The 15,530-nt window shown below is 55.2% G+C and overlaps 1 protein-coding gene across 4 annotated transcripts in view; it reads right to left on the minus strand.

Moving 5' to 3' along the window:
* GTF2IRD1 (GTF2I repeat domain containing 1) overlaps positions 1-15,530 on the minus strand; it is a 118,464-nt gene that overhangs the window by 91,447 nt on the left and 11,487 nt on the right. The gene's annotated exons all lie outside the window — the stretch shown is intronic.

The raw sequence follows: 15,530 nt of genomic DNA on the forward strand, positions 1-15,530 counted from the left end.
CCGCATTGCAGGCAGATTCTTTACCAACTGAGCTATCAGGGAAGTGGGTGTTAGTGGCAAAGAGTTGGACGTGACTGAGCAAGTGGCAAAGAGTTGGACGTGACTGAGCAACTGACTCTTTTCGACCCCATGGACTGCAGCCCGCCAGGCTCCTCTGTCCATGGGATTCTGCAGGCAAGAATTCTGGAGTGGGTTGCCATTCCCTTCTCCAGGGACCTTCCCGACTCAGGGACTGAACCCGCGTCCCCTGCACTGTAGGCAGCTTCTTTACCACTGAGCCACCGCATTCCCCCTCACAAATTCTGGCCCACATCCTCGACCTCCTGGACACACATTCCCCAGCTCAGACCTCTACAAAGCTCAGACCTGGGTTTGCTGGAAATTTCTCCCATTTCTTCCCTATGGGAAACGCCAGGAGCCAGTGCTGGGAAGAGCTGAAAATTCTTCTGGATGCCGGGGAACACCTGACTTAAGTCTCACTGCCCGATGTACCAGCTGGGCACTAGAGCCCGTGGGAAAAAAATACTATCACCACGCAAAAGGCAAAGGCAAGAGCAGATACACCACCCAAACACGGCCCCCGCACCATCCGCTGCCATATGCCTGTGTTTCTTGAAAAAGAAGCTTGAGAGAACAAACAAAAAGTATTTTCTCCCTTTCTGAGGTGGGGGGGGGCATCCCCCTTCCCCCGCCCCCGCCCAGCAGCCCTACCCTCCACTGCATGTCCTGTCCCAGGGGCTCCCCAGTGGGGAAGGAATTACCTGGGGCCCTGAGTTCTCGCCCCTTCCCCACTGTCCACCCATCGCTGCGGCTGGCAGAGAACAAAAGAGGCTGTGGCCCTGACTTCCACTCCCGTCTGCCCAGGCTGGCTCGACTCGGGCAGCTGGAGCAGGGGGCCTTACAGTGGCTGCTGTACTGTGAAAGACAGCCCGGATTTTTAAAATTTAATTAATTGTACTTATTTACGGCTGCACCGGGTCTTCGCTGCTGCACGCGGGCTTTCTCTAGTTGCAGTGAGCAGGGGCTACTCTTCCTTGCGGTCCATGGGCTTCTCATCGCGGTGGCTTTTCTTGTTGCAGAGCATGGGCCTCAGAAGTTTTGGCTCGCAGGCTCTAGAGCGCGGGCTCTCAAGTTGAGGCACATGGGCTTAGTTGCCCTGAGGCATGTGGAATCTTCCCAGGGCAGGGATTCTTCCCAGAGCATGGAACCCGTGTCCCCTGCATTGGCAGGCAGATTCCTAACCACTGGACCACCAGGGCCGTCCAGCCCAGATTTCTGGTTGAGACACCTGAATCACAATCCCACCTCTGACCCCTCGTCCTTTTCCTCCTCCCTGCTAAGAGAGTGTCCACTGTGTCCTGCCACCTAAAGGCAGGTGCCCAGGGCGGGGAATTTTGGTGATGCTCTGAGGCTTAGATCAAGGCGATCCCAATCCCTCTCCTGGGACTGGTTTAAGAAGCACAGAACCCACTTCTGGCCCCTGAGGCATGAAGCATGTAGGAAAGTTTCCCCTGCTCTTAGAAAGGGACTGAAGCGAGGATGTCTGGATGGTCTGAAAGTGACACCTCTAACCATGACAGCCACCTGAGGACCACACGGGGAGCCACCCAGGAGGTGGAGCCATCACTCAGAGGACAGAGTTCACTGGTAGAAAAACCAGGACCCCCGTGACTCAGGGTCCATCGCCTCCAGGCTTCAAGCTGGATGATAAAAGTCTGTGTTTTGTAAGCTGCATTCAACGGACGTTTCTCTTGCTTGCAGCTAAATGCATCCTAGTTGAGTCAACCTTTACTTTTTGTTGTTTCGTCGGTAAGTCGTGCCTGACTCTTTCTGACCCCATGGACTGTGGCCTGCCAGGCTCCTCTGTCTGTGGGATTGCCCAATCAACCTTTACCAGTTGTAAAAAAAAAAAAAAATCACCCATTGAATTCTCAGGCAGTCCAGTGGTTAGGACTTGGTGCTTTCACTGCCAGGACCCCAGGTTCGAGTCCCAGTCAAGGAACTAAGATCCCACAAGTCACAGCCAAACAAAAAAAAACAAACAAACAACCATTTGTTTTTGTCTCCTGGTCTATTTTAAAACAGACCAACACTCCCTTTCCAACTGGTGACAAGAGAGTGGCCATCCCATTTGATGATTAACGAACAGAAAGAATCCAGGGTTCTGGGGCCACCGGTGGAGCCGGCTCACTCAGCCCCTACCCGAAGCTCTTCTCTCCTGCCCACGGAGCAGGCGCGGGCTGTCCCACCCGCCCGCCTGCTGCCCGGTGGCCCGAACTCCCTTGAGACCAGGATGACCAAAGCCACCACCTAGGATGGAAGAGCCAGGGCAGGGAAGGCACTGCTCTCCCTGAAGTCCCAGAAGGCTGCCCCGGGTCTGGGCCACCCGCCTCCAGCCTCTTGATTACAGGAAAAAACAAACCTCTCACTTCTCAAGTCTCTGTGTACCAGATTACCTACATCCGGTCACTATGCTAAGGGAAACGGCTTCCGTGGCATGCATGTGCATCAAATTCAGATTCACTTCTGCTTCCGCGTTAGGACACAACTCTTAAGTTACTGTCTTCTATCATCTTCCTATATAGTTCATGTTTCTTTATCAGTCTTTCAAATCACTTCTGAAATAAGATGGGATATAAAGCAATGAAAATAAATCCATCCATTAATCCTTTTTTGTCCTTTGGCTGCGCAAGCTCTTCATTGTGGTGCACGGACTTTCTCTAGTTACGGCGTGTGGGCTGCTGCTCTAGTTCGGATGTATGGCTTTAGTTGCCCCAAGGAACATGGGATCTTAGTTCCCTGACCAGGGATCAAGCCAGCGTCCCCTGCGGATTCTCAACCACTGGACCACCAGGGAAGTCCCCCAATAACTTTTAGAAAGCCCTAGTGCCAGGCACCGTTCCAGGAGAGAAAAGCCCTGCCTTGTAGGAAGTAAGTCATTTCATCTCCCCAAACCTTGCTCCCAATGCAGAGGGCCCAGGTTCGCTCCCTGGTCAAGGAACTAGATCCCACATGCTACAACTGAGGTTTGCAAGACACAACTAAAGATCTCACATGCCACAATTAAGACCTGGTGGGGAAAAAAAAACAAAACCCAGTGAAGTCAAAAATAAAACACACACACACACAAAACAAAAACCTCCTCAACTAAGAAAAAAGTCATAACATTAACAGCAGCGGCTACCATTTACCGAGCACTAGCAAGGGGACCCGTGATGCAGGCCTGGTGATGCCCACCGTCCCCCCAGGCCTTGGTTCCGGGACTGGCTCCGGAAGCCCCGCACTGGTCCGGGTGCGCTGACAGCACTCAGGTAGAGGGTACAGGAACACAAGCTTTGACTCCATACAGGAAACGCTTCCGCGCTGGGAGGGCTGTCCCCGGGGTACCCCATCCCCAGGGGTAGTCAAGTGAAAGCTGCCCACTTACCAAGGCCCCTTATAGAGACTCGGGTCTGTGGATGTTTTTAAAGACCAGATGGGCACCACCTGCAAAGATCCTTCCGTCAAGTCACCCGGCCTGGGGGTAACGAGGGCAGAGATCAAGGACCGTTCACGTTCACTTTATGTAGAAAGTGAAGCAAGCGGGACTTCCCTGGTGGTCCAGAGGCTAAGACTTCATGCTCCCAATGCAGGGGGCCCGGGTTTGATCCCCGGTCAGGAAACTAGATCCTGTGCAGCCAAACCAAGATTGAAGATCCCTCATGCAACTAATATTGCAAACAAATATTTTTTTTTAAAGTGCAGCAAGCTGGTAAACAGGATCACAGGAGCAAACTTCACCCACTTAAGAAAAGCACTCTTAGTGTCTCTAAGTGTATCGAGTCCTAGCATTCAGGGCAGGATGGACTCTCATCCTACCACCTCCATGTGTCTCTGGGGAAACCAAGATCCAGAGGGCACAGACTGTACCCCGATCCCTGCACACTCGGCACACGGTCGCCCCAGAGTACGGCATGCTCTCCCGTGAGCTTAAGTGCCACACTGGGTGCAGAGTCCTTCCTACTCATCAGAGCAAGGCCTTTACGGAAACGCACTTTATGTCTTTGAAAACGGTCAATAATTCAGACGGCATCCTGTTTTCAGTGCACTGCCCACAGGCTTGCCTTCACTGCGTTCTCTCTGGTGCCTGGTCTGTTGAAAAAGACATCAGACGTATGAACTAACCACAGCAACAGGCCACACCACGGCTGAAATCTCTCCAATATGATGAAAGAATCCAGGCGAGAAAGACTGGGCTGTAGGAGAGCCCCTTTATGTTCGTTTCAAACAAAGGCTGAACTCCGACGTTACAGGTCAGGATGGTGGTCATGTTGGCAGGGAGGTGGGGTGGGGCGAAAGATGGAAGGGGGCATGATAGAGGCTCCTAGGGGGCTGGGAATGCTCTGAGCTTGATCTGGGTGGTTATCTGAGTGACTTAGTTTCTAACATTCACCGAGCTGCTGATTTATAAATAGCTTTTATTTTTCCCCTTAATAATAAGTTTTTAAAAAGACAGGTGTGGGATCCCCAGTTACACAGCAAAGTTGTCTTGGACTTCCCTGGTGGTTCAGGGATTAAGAATCTGCCTGCCAACGCAGAGGACACGGGTTCAATCCCTGGTCCGGGAAGAGTCCACATGCCAAGGGGTAACTAAGCCCGTGTGCCGCAACTACTGAAGCCCACGCTTTGAAGCCTTTGGTCTGCAACAGCAGAAGCTACTACAGTAAGAAGCCCACACACCACAACTAGAGAATAGCCCATGTGCAGCAACGAGAACCCAGCACAGCCCAAAATAAACATAAATAATTTCTTAAACACCTTAAGAAAAAACCCAGAAAAAAAAAGAACGTTGTCTTGATAACTCTCCAGAGCTTTAACCGAGTTGCCACCCTTTGATCCAACCCTGTATATTCATTGGGAGGACTGATGTTGAGGGTGAAGCGCCAATACTCTGGCCACCTGATTAAAAAAGCCGACTCATTGGAAAAGACCCTGATTCTGGGAAAGACTGAGGGCAGGAGAAGCAGGTGACCAAGGATGAGATGGTTGGATGGCATCACCGACTCGTTGGACATGAGTTTGAGCAAGCTCTGGGAGACGGTGAAGGACAGGGAAGCCTGGAGTGCTGCAGTCCACAGAGTCCCAGAGTCAGACACAATTGAGAAATTTGAACAACAATAATCCTTTGACCCAGTCCCTTTCTCAATTTAGACCTTTTTTTTTTTTCCTGGACACACAGCTTGTAGGATCTTGTCTCCCTGACCAGGGATTAAACCCAGGCTCGACAGTGAAAACTCACAATTCTAACCCCTGGACCATCAGGGAATTCCCTATCAATGTATCCTGAGAAAATTATGCAAAACACAAAGATTTATGTACAAAGATGTTTCACCCAAGCAGGTCAGACCTCCGTAAATAAACACACCAGCATACAAGAATGAGAAATGGCAGGCAACCTTAGTGCCCCATGGGGGCTGAAAACCAGCTTCGTACAGACAGATGACCTCATGGAAAAGCCTAGATGGAGATTCTAGACGTTTTATCTCCAATGGGCGGCATCCACAAATGGCTTTCTCCCCTCTACTGTTCTGCAGTTTTGTGGTCTGAGATGAGGAGTATGACTTTTTGCCATTTGGGAAGAAGTAACAGAAACCACATTCTTAAAACAAGTTTTGTTTTTTTTTTTTTAATAACCAACCCACTTGCCGCCCCACGCCCAGCACAGGAAGGCAGCCCAGGCCAGGGCAAAGGGCAGACTCAGGGACACACAGTGCATCACGCCGCTTCCTGGGAAAACCACAGAGGCCGTCCCCATTCCTGGAGGAGGAGATGGGGCCTGGCCATGCGAAGCCCCATCTCCGCCAGGCCCTATCTCCAATGAGCCCTGGGTTCTGGAAAGCAGGGCTTTACCCTTCCCAGGTGGGGAAAGGGACTCATGATGGTGTTCTCTTCTCAGATGAGGGCCCCCAGGACCAGGCTAGGGCCATGCCTGTGCTCTGGGTGCTAAGACAAGGAAGGGAAACCCTCAAACCCAGGCTGTGCCCCAGAGGAGATGGGGCGGGTGCTGTTGGCAGCGTCGAATGTCTGGGTCACCCTCGGGCCTGCCCCAGCAGGAGGGGAGGCTAGGCTCTCATGGGCAGACAGCTCCCCAGGGTCAGGTTTCCACTTCGTTATTTAAAGCCCGGCTCCGGCTCCTGGCGGGCGGGCAGGGGCGGCCACCGCCTGCGTGACCAGGATGAGCAATCGCGATCCTGACTCGGGCCCGCGTGCCTATGGCAACTGGCCTTGTGGCCTTGGAGACTAATCTCCAGGCTGCCAGCCGGTAGGGGCCTCTCCGGGCGGGGCAGTGGTTCCCTGCAGAGGCCCCGGCCTGGGGAGCAGGATTGGGCCCTCTCCCAGCCAAGGATGGGGCATCTGGCCTTGCAGCAGGGCCAGGCTCTAAACGCACAGGTTCCCACGGCCACAGCCCCTGCCGCACTCCACCCCTAAGGCATGATCACGCACGTGGGGACGTGATCACACGCACACACACACCAGAACCATCACACTTCCTTCCACAAAGCACAGAGACAGACAGCAGACGCTCCTGCTCTGGAAGAGAGTCCCAGGCTGGGAGTTGAAAGGACAGTTAAAATAGGTTCAGGAAGAAGAGATTAAAACAGGGTAACACTTCTTGATTTGAGTGCTGGTTACATGAGGTACTGGAGAAGGGAATGGCAGCCCACTACAATATTCTTGCCTGGAGAATTCCATGGCCAGAGGAGCCTGGTGGACTACAGTCCATGCAGTTGAAATGACGTGGACACGACTGAACGATTAACACATACTACATGGGTTATATATAACATATATAACATGGGGTTATATACATAGGTTAAGGGCTTCCCCCGTGGCTCTGATGGTGAAGAATACACCTGCAATGTGGGAGACCCAGGTTCGATTCCTGAGTTGGGAAGATCCCCTGAAGGAGGGACTGGCTACCTACTCCACTATTCTTGCCTGGAGAATTCCATGGACAAAGGAGCCTGGTGGGCTACTGTCCATGGAGTTGGAAAGAGTAGGACACAACCGAATGACTAACACATACACAGGTGAAAATTCATCACACTGGATACTTAAGATTTATGCATTTTACTGTAAGTAAATTATACTTTCATCAGAGGTAAAAATGAGTGATATGCAAGAAACACGGGGTGGCAGGAGGTGGAATCAGGGAAGGCTCCTTGGAGGAGGTGACACCCAAACCTGAGTGCAGGGTCGGGTCACGGGGGGGGGGGGGGGGGGGCCAGGAGTTTGTGGGGGAGGGGCAGAGCCAGGGGAGCAATACCCATCAACAAGGAGGACCACTGCCCTGCCCTCTGCTGGGCCCACCTCCTTGGAATCAAATGCTGAGCAAGTACAGTGGGACTGTTTGAAGGAGAGCCAAATCACCCGCTGCCCGGGAAAGCCAACCACCAGCCCAGGCCGCCCATGCGTCTTGGTTTCAGTCGAGCCCAAGCAGAGCAGTGGATGGGGTGGGGAACGGGCCAGGCTCCCCATGGCTGGAACATTCAGGGCAGGGCAGGAAGTGGTGGGTGAAGATACGGGCACGGCCGCTCGGGTCAGGTCAAGGACCTCAGAAGGTCACCATCCTTTAGGGCAACCTTCTTGGCACCAGGGACTGGTTTCGAGGAAGACAATTTTTCCAAGGATGGGGGTGGGGATGGTTCGGGCGGAAATGCAAGCGATGGGGAGCAGCAAAGCTTCACTCGCTCACCTGCTGTGCAGCCCAGTTCTTATGTCACGGTACTGCGGGTTGGGGATCCTGCTCAAGGGCATAGGAACCACCAATGGGTCAGGAAGTTTGGGGGGGGTCCTGGCAGTTGAACTTTAGGGGGCAGGACCAGGGATGGGGAAGTGGCAGCTGTCAAGCTTCTGCAACAGTCCCGGCCTGAGATGACCACATCTGGGGGCAGGGGGGAGGGGGGAGGGGAGGCGAAGGAGTGGATGGATTTGATTTGATCAGAAAGCAAGGCAGAGCTCCATGTCTGAGTGGTTGGGGGTAGCGATGGGGCTGAGGGAGCCTAAGATGGAGGCACCTGGCGTGACACCTGGGTTTCTGATCCTGCCGATGGAGTGGATGACAGTGTCCCCAGCTGAGCAGGGAACAGAAGGAAAAGGCTGGACAGGAGGCCGAGAGGGCAGGCCTGGGGTCCCCAGTTCAGTTCAGTCACTCAGTCGTGTCCGACTCTTTGCAACCCCATGAACTGCAGCATGCCAGGCCTCCCTATCCATCACCAACTCCCGGAGTCCAGCCAAACCCATGTCCATTCAGTCGGTGGTGCCTTCCAACCATCTCATTCTCTGTCGTCCATTTCTCCTCCTGCCCTCAATCTTTCCCAGCATCAGGGTCTTTTCAAATGAGTCAGCTCTTTGCATCAGGTGGCCAAAGTATTGGAGAACCCGAGGTTGATCAGGGCTTGACTGGGAGCCCTGGGTGGGAGGGACAAGATCTGATATGGGGTAGGTAAGATGGCAGCCAAGGCTGTGCGTGGACTGGCATGCCCAGGAGAACACAGTGGGAGAAATCAGGGAAATCGGGGACTAGAGAGAGTCAGGGAGGGGAGAAGGGCAGAGGTCAGAGGTCAGGGGGCTGGGCAAGGAGCCTAGAGGAGCACAAGGAAGGCGGGCAGCAAAGGGCTGGCCTGAGGGGAGTGGAGGCAAAGAGCTGAGTGGAAGCAGGTGGAGACTGGTGGGGTCCATGTGAGAAAGGAGATATGAAAAGTGGGGTGGGCTCAAAAGGGCTTCATTCTTTTTTTTCTTAATTTATTTGGCTGTGCTGGGTCTTAATTGTGGCATGCAGGATCTTAAGTAGAGGCACGTGAGATCTTTCAGTTGCAGCATGCAGGATCTTAGTTGAAGCATGTGGGATCTAGTTCGCTGACCAAGGATCGAACCCCACCCCCCTGCATTGGGAGTGCATTGTCTTAGCCACTGGACCACCAGGGAACTCCCAGGGCTTCCTTCTTTAGGATGAGATAACCCAGAACCAGGTGACCCAAAGGTGACGAAAGGACTCTCAAGGCTCAATTAACAGCAAGATAGTGGCTTCCCAGGTAGCTTACTGGTAAAGAATCCACTTGCTAAGCAGGAGACCCGAGACGTGGGTTTGGTCCCTAGGTCGGGAAGATTCCCTGGAGGAGGACAAGGCAACCCACTCTAGTATTCTTGCCTGGAGAATTCCATGGACAGAGGAGACTGGCGGGCTATAGTCCAGGGGGTTGCAAAGAGTCAGACACGACTGAGCAACCAGACAGAAGCAGCAACCCAGACAGAACCAGTGGGGTCGGATGGAAACACAGTCTCTGCTGGGGCCAAGCCTCCCGGGTCCTTCCAGATGGACCCCAAAGCCTCTAAGTTCAGGAACCAGACAGAAGAACCCTTATGCCAAGCCCTCCACCAATTCAGGAACGAAGCGTCCCGGTCCCACAGCCGCTTCGTTCCATTGGACGGGAAGGTGTGTTCAAGCTGGTGGAGGCTGGATTGCAAGGCCAGCCAGGAGGCGGAGAAAGTGGTGGTTTTGCCAGTCTCCCAAATAGGACATGCACATGTGGGGAGGGAATTTTTTTTTTTTTTTTTTTTTAATATTTGGCTGCACCAGGTCTTAGTTCTGGCACACGGGATCTTCGTTGAGGCATGCAGGATCTGCTTAGTTGCAGCAGGCAGGGTCTTTAGATGTGGCATGTGAGATCTGGTTCCCCGACCAGGGATCGAACCTGGGTCCCCTACCGTGGGAGCGTGGACTCTTAGTCACTGGACTGCCAGGGAAGTCCCGAGGAGGGGATTTTGGTTTGCCCATGGCTGTCCCCCAGAACCACAGTGGGCAGTCCATAATACTTGCTGGGTGGGTGAATGAGTTGCTAAAAGGAAGCAGAAGTCCGAGAGTGAGGGAGAGGCAAGAACCAGGCTGAGCCAAACTCCGCCACCCTTGGCATCCGAGGCCCTCCCCCAGCACGTCCAACCCCCTCCCACGTGCATCGGGCCGGCTGGCCTGAGTCCCCGTGCTGTCCCGTCTGCCCCTCTCAGTGTTGGGGGGAAATGCCTGGGCTTTAGGGTGCACCAAAGCTGGGGTCTGGTGTCCGCCCAGCTATCACCGGCCTGCGACTCCCACTGGGCATCCAAACTCTCCATGTCTGTTTCCTCCTGAGCAAAATGGCACCACCAAATCCGCTGGTCTTAGCATCACGCGGACGACGGTGACGACTTCACGCTGATGTCACCTGCTGAGCGGCTGATGCCCTGACATCACCTGTCTCATCAACTCCAGGTGAGCTCATCCGGGACTCCTGACGGGCAGCACCAGGACCCTTCTGTTCCCTAAGTGCTGGGCGGGGGGTGGGGAGCCTGGGAGGGAAACGGAGGCCTGGCACTCAGCTGCCCCTGGGCAGCTCAGCTGTGTACCGGATGCCCTAGTTCTCAGACATGTGTACAGCTGGGGGGCTGGGTGTCAGGAGACGGTGCGGAGAAGCCAGCACCGGGGTGCTGCCAGCCCCCGCGGCGACCGCGTCTCCCGAGGGCCCCCTTGCCAGACGTAAACAGGACCTCTCAGAAGGATGTGGACGAGGAGCCTCAGGCCTTTTCTTGCCAGGAAAAGACTGGGCCAAAAAAAAAAAAAACAAAAAATGCTAATCACTGTGGGTGAGCTAATCCCCCAGGCGCTGGGCTGGCACCCAGGCTCCCACCCTCCACTGGCAACCTGGCCCCGCCTGCCGGCTGCCTCCTTCCTCCTGTTTATGGCTCCCACTCCACCCACGGCCCTGACCTCTGAGCCAGCATGGGTGGAGGGCTAAGGTCCCAGGGAAGGAACCTGGCTTCTCACTCTTGACGACAACCCTGAACCGGAGCCTGGGCAGCATCCCACTCCCCGAGCCTCAGTTTCCCCATCGGGAAGGCGAGTCCTTGGGCGTGAAGTTCTCAGGTCCAGATGGAAGGTGCACCACCACCCCGCCCGGCCACCTGCCCTCTGTGCCTGCTCCGATCTGCCCCAGAGCCACTCGCTCCTCGCTGCTGTGAGGAGCGCACTCCTCCTGTCCACAGGCCTCACCCACCCCCCCAACTTGGACGCTCTCCAGCCCCGTCACCTCTTGTTCCTGCTCCTTTATTTTACTTATTTTTAAAAAATACTTTATTTGGCTGCACCGCATCTTAGTCATGGCACGTGGGATCTTCAATCTTCATTGCAGCATGAGGCATCTTCAACTGCAGCCTGCTAACTCTTCGCTGTGGCATGCGGGATCTAGTTCCCAGACCTGGGACTGAACTCAGGACCCATTCGCTGGGAGCTCACCACCAGGGAAGTCCCTGTTCACGCCCTTTTAAATCCTGGCTCTACACCCCCCCAGGACCCTTTCCTGTTGCCCTGCCCGTTCCGGGGGCTCCCCCAGTCCCCGTCCAGTCCACCCCGCGGAGCCTCTTATCCACCGAGAGGATACCATGGGATTCTGACTGATACGGGTGTTCTCAGTCGTGTCCGACTCTTTGCGACCCCGTGGACGGTAGCCCGCCAGGCTCCTCTGTCCGTAGGATTTCTCAGGCAAGAATACTGGAGTGGGTTGCATTTCCTTCTCCGGGGGATCTTCCCAACCCGGGGATGGAAGCCATGTCTCCTATATTGGCAGGCGGGTTCTTTACCCCTGAGCCACCTGGGAAGCCCTGGGACTCTAACTGCACGGTATCTTCATGGAAGCTGCTGTGACCTGGGCCCAGAACGGGGATGGATCAGGCCCAGTTCCCACCCCAGAGCTCCCAGGTGAAGAAAGAGAAGCCAAAGGTTATACACGGTGACCCACACGTGAGAGGAGGTGACCACCATTCAGATGTCCGTTTAACAGGTGTGTTAACTGCACCTGCCACCTCCCCAGGGTATGTGTACACACCCTGTCTACACGCGTACACACGTCTGCCAATGCCCCAAGCCCCATCCATTCCTTTCACAATTATTTAAGTACCGTCTGCACACCCACTGTGCGCTCTAGATGAGGAAGGCCACCAAACAAGACGGAGACACAGGGGTGCTGTGGTGAATTCTCTGCCCCTATGGGATCAGGGGCTTGCTCACTCAGTCGTGTCCAACTCTTTGCAACCCCATGGACTGTAGCCCACCAGGCTCCTCTGTCCATAAGATTCTCCAGGCAAGAATACTGGAGTGGGTTGCCATTTCCTCCTCCAGGGGATCTTTCCAACACAGAGATCAAATCCACATCTCTTGTGTCTCCGGTGGGTTCTTTACCACTGAGCCATCTGGGAATAACCAGGTCCCCAGGGGGGCGTGACATGCATTTTGTGGCTGGATGCTCACAGACCCCGACACTCTGGTGCACACCCACCACCCTTCTCCAGCCATGGCTTTCACACACCATCATGTCTGAGGCCCCAGCACCCCAGGAGGGAGGCAGGATCTAGACCATCATCCACCCTATGCTGGATGGCTGAGGCCCAGCGGGTAGGTGACCTGCCCTCCATCACACAAGCCAGCGAGAGCCAGGGCTCCCAGCCTTGTTCTGGCTCCTCTCCCTGGCCTTGGTCCTGAGTATACTCACACTCATGCGGACACCACTTCCTTCTCCAAACTCATCGCCCCCATCTCTGCCCTCACTCAGATAAGGTGAGGTGAGGCTGGCTACCCTGATCCACCAGGGACAACTCAGGACTCCCCTCAAGCTCCAGCCAGGTGATATGATCCAATAAAGTGGCCCGTTCCTGTCCTCCCCCAACCCCAGAGTCAGGGAGAGCTTGGAGGCACCCAGCCCAGGTCACACCATCCCCTCCTTACATCCGGATCACTGCTGATGGGCAGACCTCCATCCGCCCATGGTCTCAGGAGCGTGCAGGGGTCCAGCCCCTGGGAGATCTGGGTCCAGCTGAGGCTCCACCACCCACCAGGAAAGTGATGCTGGGCAACCTGCTCCCCCCGCTCTGGGCCTCAGTCTCCCCCCGCCAGGTAAAGACATCCACAGCACCCTATTCCTTCCCCCCTCACAGACCAGTGGTGGGAGGTTGAGAGCCAGGTCCCCACGGAGCTGTTCTGGCCGAATCCCACCTTGGCCTCGGGTCTGGCTGAACTCCATGAAACCTGAGTCACATCACGGACATCATCATCAGCAACCATGTGTGACCACCCAGCGCTATGCTGTTAGCATCTTTCTTTCGGCTCCCCACAGCTCCCCTCCAAGCACAAAGACTCTCCCAACTGATAGATGAGGACACGGGCACTCAGAAAGGCTGAGTAACCTTCCCGAGGGCACACAGCAGGAAGACTTAGGGGCCAACTTGAAAGCAAAGCCTGTCAGAGGAGCAAACATGCGCCTGACTGCCCCCCCCAACCCTTCCCCTGAGCAGCGCCCCCAAGCACAGCTCACTGCCCAGTGACATGTGTAGATATTTGCAGAAAGGGCTGAGTGGTTCTCCCAGGGTTCAATACTTCAAACTCTCTTTTCTGCCTCCTTTCAGAGAGCAAGGGGCTTCGGGACAGGGGCTGGGCCTCCTTTCTGGGGTCACGGGGAGGCCCAGGGTGGGTTTCCCAGAGTTGTTGGGGTCCTGACCACCAGAAGGGACCCCAGAGATACAGAGATGTCGTCTTCTGAGCCAAAAACGGGGCAGAGGGTGCTGCTAAGGTCACGGGCCTTCCAGGATATTGGGGGGGTAGGGGGAGACAGCAGAGAATTCTGGGAGCTGCCAGCCCTCCACATGGTCCCCAGGCTCTGGGTCACCCAATCCGTGCCCTCATGTCTGAAGCCTGGCATGAGAAAACCACTCCTCTCCAGTCCCCGCAGAGGGGCAGCTCAGCGTCCCAGACGGTGGCCCTGACAACTGTATGTCCCCTCCCACTGGGCTCCCAGGTCCCATCGCCGCCCCCCCCCCCCCCCCCCCCCGCCAAGGCCTGCAGAGAACCCTCCGGGTGGGGCTGACATAGCTCTGAACTGGCTCCCCGAGGTGGGTGGTGGGCACCTGGACGTGAGCCAGCTCGATGCCACGCCCACCTGCCCACCACCCTGAGTTCTGAGCAGCACCCTGAGGATGAGCATGGCCCACACGGGCAGTGACTCAACATCACACCAGATAAATTCAGGGCCTGCATCACCGAGACTGGGTCCCCCTCGCCTGGGAGCCTCACCATCCCCAACACCCCACCTGCCCACCCCCCACCCTGGGCTCCAGGGGGCTCTCCTGCAGGTGGTTCTGCCAGTTCGTCAGCCCCATCCTATAGACCCCAAGGACTGCCTCTCCTGGGACACACCTGGACACATAATGAGGCTTGAGGGTTCCCCAAGGTGACGCCATGGACTCCCGGGGGGCAGAAACAGGAGCCCCTCTCTCCTGCCTGGTCCCAGGGGCCATCAGCCTACAGTCCATTGCATCAACTTACTGAGCAGCCTCTTGCCTCTAGGCAGAATCTACAGTCACCATGTCCCACTGGGGACTCTCCTCTCATCTGGGGGTGCTTCCAAAGCCCTGATCACTCTCACCCCTCTATCGCCCCCCAATCCACCATAGTCTGCTCCCAAACCTCCCACCGGCTGTTCTGCCTCCAAGCTCCCGCCCAGCCTCCTGGATCAGGCAGCCAGGGGAGGCTCCTGGGCACCTGCAGTGGGGCAGCGAGCCCCAGACCGAGGCTCATGAGATGTGGTTTCAGATCCTGATTCTTGTAACTCTGGGACCTTAGCCATGTGTCTTCCCAGCTCTGGGCCTCAGCTTCCCTGTCTGAAAAGGAAAAGAGGTCAATGTACTCCTAGGTCGCCACCCCCCAGGAGGCTCAGGAGTGGAGAAGGGTGTCTGAGGGAGGCGGCAGGGGGACCCCCACAGAAGCCTCTGGGCTCCAGCCTTGGGCAGAAGTCACATCAGTCTTCCTGACAGACAGACCCCAACCGGCTGCCAGGGGATGGGTGTGTGTATATGAGTGTGTCTGTGTGTGCGTCTACTTAATGGGTCGGGACTTCTTTTTGGGTGATGAAATGCTCTGAAATTAGACCGTGGTGAACACTGCACAACTTCGGGAATATACGAAAACACACTGAAGTGTACGTTTTACTTTTTTTTGGCCATATCGTGTGACATGTGGGCTCTTAGTTCCCCAATCAAGGATCAAACCGGTGTCCCCTGCACTAGAAGTTTGGAGTCTTACCCACTGGACCACCAAGGAAGTCCTGAAGTGGACGTGTTAAAGGAAATAATCTTCAGATAAACTAAAAGAAAAACCCAGCATGCTAGAGAAGAAAAGAACAAAGTCCCCGAAGGCATGGCTGAGCCCCTAGTCAAGGCTCTGAGGACCAACCTACAGGCTTTTTCTTGGGGAGAGTACATAAACTCCTTTTTAAAAAACTATTTATTTCTATTTATTTATCTGACCGCACTGGCAGACACGAGATCTCCAACCTTCACTGCAGCATGTGGGATCAGGTTCCCTGATCAGGGATTGAACCCGGGCCCCCTGCATTGGGAGCGTGCAGTCTTAGCCACTGGACCACCAGGGAAGGCCCAAAACCCTCCTTCAGAGGTTTATGCCTCTATACTAG

The sequence above is a fragment of the Odocoileus virginianus genome, chromosome 33 (genome assembly GCF_023699985.2).
Source record: "Odocoileus virginianus isolate 20LAN1187 ecotype Illinois chromosome 33, Ovbor_1.2, whole genome shotgun sequence".
Classification (NCBI taxonomy): domain Eukaryota; kingdom Metazoa; phylum Chordata; class Mammalia; order Artiodactyla; family Cervidae; genus Odocoileus; species Odocoileus virginianus.